The following is a 7,986-nucleotide window of genomic DNA, read 5'->3' as shown; positions in this document are numbered from 1 at the left end:
TGGACTCCCTGATAAGAGAAGTTTCAGTGTCTAACAATGGCAGATGTCGTAGCCGAATTTCTCCCCTCTCCCTCCCTTTTCTGAGTAATTTTCCACTCCTGCTGCTTGGGGGATATAAGGGGAGGATGTTAGTAATAAAGAGAGACTCCTGGATGAAGAACCTTGGTGTCCTGTGTATTTCTTAACCTCATCATCCCTCGCCGGACTCGGTTCCAGTTAGCCGGATGCACCTAATCTCTTAATTGGAACATACAGAACAAGATATGACATCTTTTCCAGTTGTTCATCTGCCCGAGCACACACATGTCTGGGTCCAGCTAACTCCTACCAGGATGCTAGAAGACCCTCAGCCTAAAACCTTCCTTTTCCCTCAGAAAGTTGACTACTGCAGAGAAGTTGACTACTGCTCTGTGAGAGAGCTGGGGAAACTGAGGCACAGCATGCACATGTATTCAGTTGTAACAAATCAGCATGGGAATCAATTGAGTCTCAGGATGTGGAAGAGGGCTCTGACCTAGGGTTCCCACTGGGAGAGGGCTGTGGGTAAGAGGATGTGAAGTAGACAGTTTTGTCACTCTCCACCCACTTATACCACTCATCTGTACCACTCTGTCCACAAGGTCCTCATGATATGGTACCCAACCCCTTTTCCCTCCTGAGCCCCACCTGGAGTTCCCACTTCAGGTGTTTAAACTGAGAGCATTCCCTCTCCCCAGTTAAAACCGATTAGGCTAATATCTAATTTCCTTAGGGCTGGCCCCCCTGTGCTGTTTATTATTGAAAATCTTTAACATATGTAAGGTAAACAGAGGAGCATAATAGCTTCCCTTGTACACACAACCCAGCCTCAGCAATGACCAACATTCTGCCCCTCCTGCTTCATCTGTGCCACCCCCTACTCTCCATCTGTAACTCAACTATTAATTTATTTTGTGGTTCTTTTTTTTAAAGTAAAACTTATATAAATTAAAATGCACAAATTTTAACGGTATGATTTTGACACATGAATGCACCTGTGAAAGCCACACACCAATTAAGAAAGGCAGTTTCCCAGATCCCTGGAAAGTTCTCTCTTCTCTCTCCTCAGTCATCCCTCGTGGCTCACTCCCACCTCTCTCTCCCAGGAACCACCCCCTCCAGAACTTCACATAAGCGGGATCATTTCATAGGTGCCATTCTTTTGTGTCTGGCCCAGTTTTTTTCACCGAGGACAATATCTGAAATTCCCCCACATTGTTGTATATATCATTGATGTGTTTCTTTTTATTAATGGTGATGTTCTAATTTATAAAGAAAGCACAATATGTTTACTTAGCCCCCTAGTCTTGGAAATAGGGGCTATTTCTAATTTTGACCATTATGAATTAAGTTGCTGTGAAAACTAATTTACAAGTATTTTTGTGTGTAGATGCTGTTATGGCCTTTGAATAGACACCAAGGAGTAGAATTATTAGGTCAGTGTATGTGTGGCCTTACGAGAAACTGCCACGTTTGTTCCACTTTTGTGTTTCCATTGTGACACCAGGCTTCTGTTACCCTGCACCTTCTCCAAGATTGGGTGCTGTCAATCTTTCTAATATGTGTCATCTCAGTAGGGAAACTGAGGCACAGCATGCATGTATTAGCACATCAGTGTGGGAACCACTTGAGGGGCAGGGCTAGTAGTATATTATTGTGCCTTGATCTGCATCTTCCGATGGCTAACGACATTGATCACATTTTTACGTGTGTATTGGCCATTCGCACTCCTTCTTTGTGAAGTGTCTGTTCAAGTCTTCTGCCTTTTTTTCTATTCTGTGTTTTTGTGATTGAGTTTTAGGAGATCTTTACACATTTTAGCTAAAAGTACTTTGTACGATCTGTTTTACTAATATCTTCTCCAGATCTGTTATCATTTCCATATTAGTGTCTCGGTATCTATAATTTATCAAAAATTCCTTTTATGGTTAGTGCTTTCTGCGTCCTAAGAAATTTTCACCTGCCTCCAGGTCATGAAGATATACTGTGTCTTCTTTTATAAGAGTCATAGTTTTGGAGCAGTGGTAGAGCGCTCACCTAGCATAGGTGAGGCACTGGGTTTGATCCTCAGCACCACATAAAAATAAATAAGAATAAAGGCATTGTGTACACCTACAACTAAAAATATTTTAAAAAAAGATTCATAGGTTTAATATTTACTTTTAGGTCTTTGATACATTTTAAATGAATGTTTCTGTGTGGTGTGAGGCAGGGATAAAACACTTGTTCATATAGTTCTACAGTCATTTGCATTGGTTGTTAATGTTTCTTTCCAAATGAATGGTTTTCCTGTCTTTGTAAAAGATCAGTTGGCTATCTAAGTTTAGGTCTATTTCTGAATTCTGACTCCTTTCTATTGATGTTTCTTCACACCTCGCTGATACCATAAATGTACACATTACTGTAGTTTTAGGGATCTTAAAGTCAAATGGGATAAATCTTCTGTTTCTCCCCAAGATTATTGGTTTTTTAGATCTTCACATGTCCATATTGATTTTAAAAACAGCTTTCCCTGTTCTTTTCCAGAACTTTGTAGCATTATTATGATTGAGACTGTGTTAAATCTCTAGTTTAATGGGGTGGGGACGCAGGGATGGATCTCTTAACAGTACTGAGTCTTCCAATTCTGAACATTGTATCTCTCTGTTTCTTTAGATTTTCCTTAGTTTCTTTAAGTAATACTTTATAGTTTCCAGTTGTAGGCTTTAGTCCTAAGTGGCTGGTGTATTTTGATGCTTTTTAAATTGGGATTTTTAAAAGTCGATTATTCATTTTGCTCACCCTTTCTGTGACTCCCTTCTTGCTGCTCTGCCGGCCCCGGGTTCTAACCTCTTACATCTCGAGTTAGCAAGGCTGCTGCTTTCTGCCTGTGCCCCTCCCAGACTGGATAGTGTCCTCCAAAGAAAATCCAGGCACTCCCACTTATTCATCACAGTCCATGTCACAAGAGCAGATGTCCTTCTTAGTCACTGCTTGCTGTAGGCACTCTTCAGTCCTTAGAGATGGCTTTAAAATTTGGTCCTGGTTTTATCATTGTTACCTGCAGGAAGATGAGTCCAACCAAGCTATTTCACTTTTTTTGAAATCTCTGTGCTATTTTATGAACAAATCTGTGTCCTCTGCAAATGGAAGAGGCCTGGGGAGCTGAGAGCTCCTTTCAAGTCACTAACAGCCAGACAGCAACATAGCAACTGTCAGGAATAGCAAGCCCTGGTGCCACTCTAGCAGTGCCCAACCACTCACCAGTACCCAGCTAGATGTCCTTGGACAACACTGATGCTCTCTGGAGTCTGTTTTTGTTTGTTTGTTTTTTAATTTATTTTTTGTTTTTAAATCTAGAACATGGGGAAAATGACAGTATTTAGAATGGTTTTGTGAGAATTAAATTCGTTTGAACTCTTTAGACTATTACTTGACTCAAGGTAAATACTAAAAACACAAACAAATGAAACATTGTTTTAATAACAACCTCATGCAAAGTCTGGTGCTTCATAAACTAGATTGGGAAAACAAAGTTTTGGAGCCTCCTATTCTACTCCTCTTTTTCTTTTCTTTTTCCTTCCGTAGGAGGTGGTGGCATGGCCAAAGGTCAAAGTGGTGAGGCTGAGGGCCCAGTGAAGAATCAGCTAGTGATTAGGAGATTGGCTCCACCCAGGGGGCTGAGCAAAGAAGAAATCTATGATGATGCTAGGAAACTTTTACTGCTGGAAGGAATACACAAACTATGAAGAGGGGAAGGCTAGAGAGGACCCTGTATTAGGAACTGGAATTAGAAATAGTGTTTGACTCATAGTTTAAGACAAAGAGATAGAAAGGGACTGAGCTTTGTTTACCAAAAGGGCTTAGGGGAAAGGGCATTTCATAGTGATTTGCAAAACAACCACCCAATCTTAGTTTACAGATAAATACCCTTCTTCACTGAAAGTTATCTAAGGTTCTTTGGAGAAATGGGTGATTCCAGAGCTGAGGCAGAAGAAAAGAGAAAAGTACAAGATAAGCCTGAAACATCATTTTTGTGCCAGGAAAAGAGAAAATGTTTAGAGGATGTTGGGAATATATGACAATGAGACAGAATGACCTTGAAGGGACCCAGAATGGCCAAATCTGGGACAACCTAAGTATTAACATATAATGATAGAAATTATATCCCATGGAAAAAATAGACTCTAAATAGATAAATAAATGAGGGAGAAGAGAATACTTTTCTTCTTAGTAGAAGGCCAATTAGTAAATGTAAAGAAAAGGATGGAAATAGAAATCACCATTTGGCAACAAGCTTAGTGTTGGTTAATCAATGCAGGGTTCATCAAAGGATGATGAAATTGCGGAGTGGAGATCTGATGGTGGGCAGGGGATTGACAGTCTCAGGGCCTTGATCCTCAGACACCAACCAAATACAAAAGAACAGACACGAATAGCCCAGTTGTCCAAGTTAGCAGCTCCCAGTTTAGGACAGGCAGCTCTAGCATGCTTCCTGCCTCCATGTGCCATGAAAAGCACAGCTTCACTTATGAGATGTTCCTGCCAAGAGTTTGAGGCCCACGTCTGGTGATGAGACCCAGGGTGAGGGGTCTCCCCATAGTCCCTGTGGAACAAAGGATTGAGGAACTCTTCCACATTGGAGAAAACAGAAGAAATATGACAGCAATGTATGCTCCTGGACTGGGGGACATGGACATGGCTGGGTCAGTCTGATGAAGTTTGTGGGTTGCACAGTGACATCAGGGATATGGGCTGAATGATTGTGTCAGGGGTGTGAGTTGTATGGTGGTATCAGAATAACACTGACTTCCCAATTTACATGGCTGTAACGGAACTTGGCAGGAGAGTGCCCTTGGCAGGAGAGTGGGGAAAATAAACACTGGAGCATTTTAATAATGGGCAACATTGCTACAACTTGCCCTCAAATAGTTTTAAAAAAAGATGAAGGGCATGCTTGAATGAATGTGCTTAATAAGAAAAAGAGCTAGTAAGTAAAGCAGAAGACATTGAAAAACTGTGGAACCAGAGTGAAGGTGACTTGGATTCTTAGCACTGCTTTTTCCAACTTTTTGTTAAATTTGAAATAATTACAAAATAAAAAGAGAGGAGAGACTCCTATAGGACCTAGTACATGTGAAAGAAAGATACTATATCAAGGGGATAAATAAAACTTCTATCAGGCCAGACAGAGCCTTGCTGCTTTCTGAGGTGTCTGACAGGGGCTGGACAGAGTCCAGCTCTCCGTTTCATGGTTGGTGAAACTTTCCAGGACCTGCTCTGGGCAAGAAATTTCCAGGTTTCTTTCTTGGAAGTGAAAGATTCTGTAGAGAAGATAGTGGGGTAACTCTAGGTCCTTGGAGTGGAAATTCATAACTCCTTGCTTAACAGATGTTCATAGAAAGATAGATTTCAGCCCCAGGAAAGGAAGAACTTGGGAGTTCTCTAAGCCCAAACATACTCTCTGGGATGCTGTCCAGTGCTGGGAAGATTCTTATCAGGGACAAACCTGATGCTCCAAGGAAACTACCAACATGACTACCACTGGTCACTGAGGTTGTATGGTAAAGAATCTGGCTATTCTCTGACCTTGGTTCTGGGGAAGGAGCCTCTAGACCTTTGGAATTCCCAAGTGATAGGATTGCCTTTGGAATTCATGGTGGGTACCTGGACCACACTTGAATCTATGCTAATGAACGTAGAGGGACCCTAGATGATTTCAGGATGGGTCCTGGTCAACCATGTTTCAGGCTTTCAAGTTGGAAAGACCAACTCTGTGATTAGAGGGTTGGAGCTTTGAGCCACATGATGGCCTGACCTTGAAGGAGGGAAGGAAGCTGGAGATTAAGTTCAGTGTGGCCAATGATTCAATCAACCATCCAAACAGGCCCCCATAATAAACCCTGAGAAAACCCTGGACACTTGTGCTTAGGTGAGCTTCCTGGTTCGTGATGCATCCTAAGGACATGGAAACTTCATATTTTGGATCCTCTTGGACTTTGTGTTATGCATTTCTTCCTTTGACTGGTCAAAACTAAAATCATTCATGTGTATAACACTTTCCTGAGTTCTATGAGTTGGTTTGGTGAAACTTAAGCAGATAGAGGAAACTCCCACATCCATAGTCAGTTGATCAAAAGTGTTGGTGGTCTGGGAATGGTGGAGCCTGCATCTCGAGTCTGAGGGGAGGGGTGTCCTGTGGACTATGCCCCCAACCTGTGAAGACTATATGGACTGCAGAATTTGAATTACAAAATGGGCTAATCCATTAGGCACAGCAGGGAGAAAAAAGAAGATTGATGACCACAAGTGACACAAAAAGAGCAGTAAATATGGAAACCAGGGTGTGAATCCAATTCTGACACACTTTTAGCAAGATAGGACAGTCTTCTACCTGTTGTTCTCTATTGAGTTGCAGAAAGGGTCTTCATTCAAACCATCAGCAACAATCGACACCATTCACACCATGCAGAGCAAGTTAGGGGGTCCAGCATTGGCATGCAGAGCCCTCAGCTGTGGAGGAACTTATATTTTGTAGGTAGAAGAAAGTGGTTGAGTTTCAGGGAGGAGTCAGAGAAGGGCAAGCTCGGGGACTTGGGGCCACCCTCCCTGTGTTGGCTCCCATAGTGGTCCTGTCTTCTGTGCTCCCTGCTGCTCTCTGGTACCTGCACAGCTTCTCAAATGGTGGAAGCAGCAACATGGGTGCTCTACCCACTGCTCCTCACCTGTCACTAATGAGTCAATATTTCTTTCTCTATTAATAAATCCCTCCTTTAAAATGATAGTGCAAGATGCATACCTACTCACTCAATTGCCATATGGAACACATTTTTTTTAAATGGTCTTAGTTTTCTCAGTTGCTCTTTGGATAAGCCCAGGATTTGTTTTTTGAAGGAAGGCCTTGTTTGCCCTGGATGAAGCTTCCAGCCACTCAGCCTGCCCTTGGTTCACAGCCTGGATGTGAGAAGCCTTCTGGTGCTTTCTTGCAAATGTTGGCATTTCTAGGGCTTCTCTTTCTATTTGGCTAATGATGATTTATTTGCTTTACCAAATAGCATGAAGACCTCCTCCAGAAGTCTTCTCCTCTCTCCCCATTCTCTGGCTTTTCCTCTTGTAGGTCATAAACAAAGAAAGAATATGTCTGGGTGTCTTGTCCCTAAGAGCAAGAAAACTTACAGTCATACACTACATAGTCAATAATGGACCACATATAGGATAGCAGTCACACAGATTATACCATCTAGTGACATCAGATGTGTGTGTAAGTGTACTTTACAGGGTTCACATGAGGATGAAATCACCTCGAGATGTATTTCTCCTGTCATTGAGTGACACTCAACTATGCTCCCAAAGAGAAAGGTCATCCAAGCACTATCTTCTCCATTTACTTTCTCTGTCTTTAACCACATCAATCACACTGAGGTACTTCCCCTGTAATCTCTGTGGTCTATTTTCTCAGGCTCATCTCTTTTTAGGCATCACCTAATCTTTTTGTTTTCCTTAAGCTTATTAGACATACTGTATGTCAGTGGCTGGATTTTTCAAAACAATGTGATAAATGAGGTCCCCATCATCCTCCACTCTTTCACAAAAATGGTCCTTGCCTAAGGTCACATCCCTGATGAGGGATGGCTCACATACAGTGACTGGTCAATAGATAGTCATCAAGGCCTGTCCTTTCATCCTGACTGGGACAATGTCACTGAGCTGCCCTAGCTCCAGAGCTCCAGAGTTCCATGTGGAATGAACTGTGTCACAGCCTAGCTTTTCCCCAACCGATCCTGCATCTCCTGTTCCAGGTGCATCATGTGAGAGTCCTCATCCACACTTCTTCCACCCAGGCCTTCAAGCCGGGTCTGCCTCCTGGGAGCCCCACTGGGACTCTGGCATTTAGACTATGTTCTGGGCTTGATTCAGTTCACCCTCCTTGCTCATTGCCCTACCAAGACCAAATGCTCCTCTTTTTAAAGATGACAAAATTCAACCTTT

This window comes from Urocitellus parryii, chromosome Y (genome assembly GCF_045843805.1).
Source record: "Urocitellus parryii isolate mUroPar1 chromosome Y, mUroPar1.hap1, whole genome shotgun sequence".
Taxonomy (NCBI): domain Eukaryota; kingdom Metazoa; phylum Chordata; class Mammalia; order Rodentia; family Sciuridae; genus Urocitellus; species Urocitellus parryii.
The sequence above is the reverse complement of the archived record's forward strand: the minus strand, read 5'-3'. Positions refer to the sequence as shown.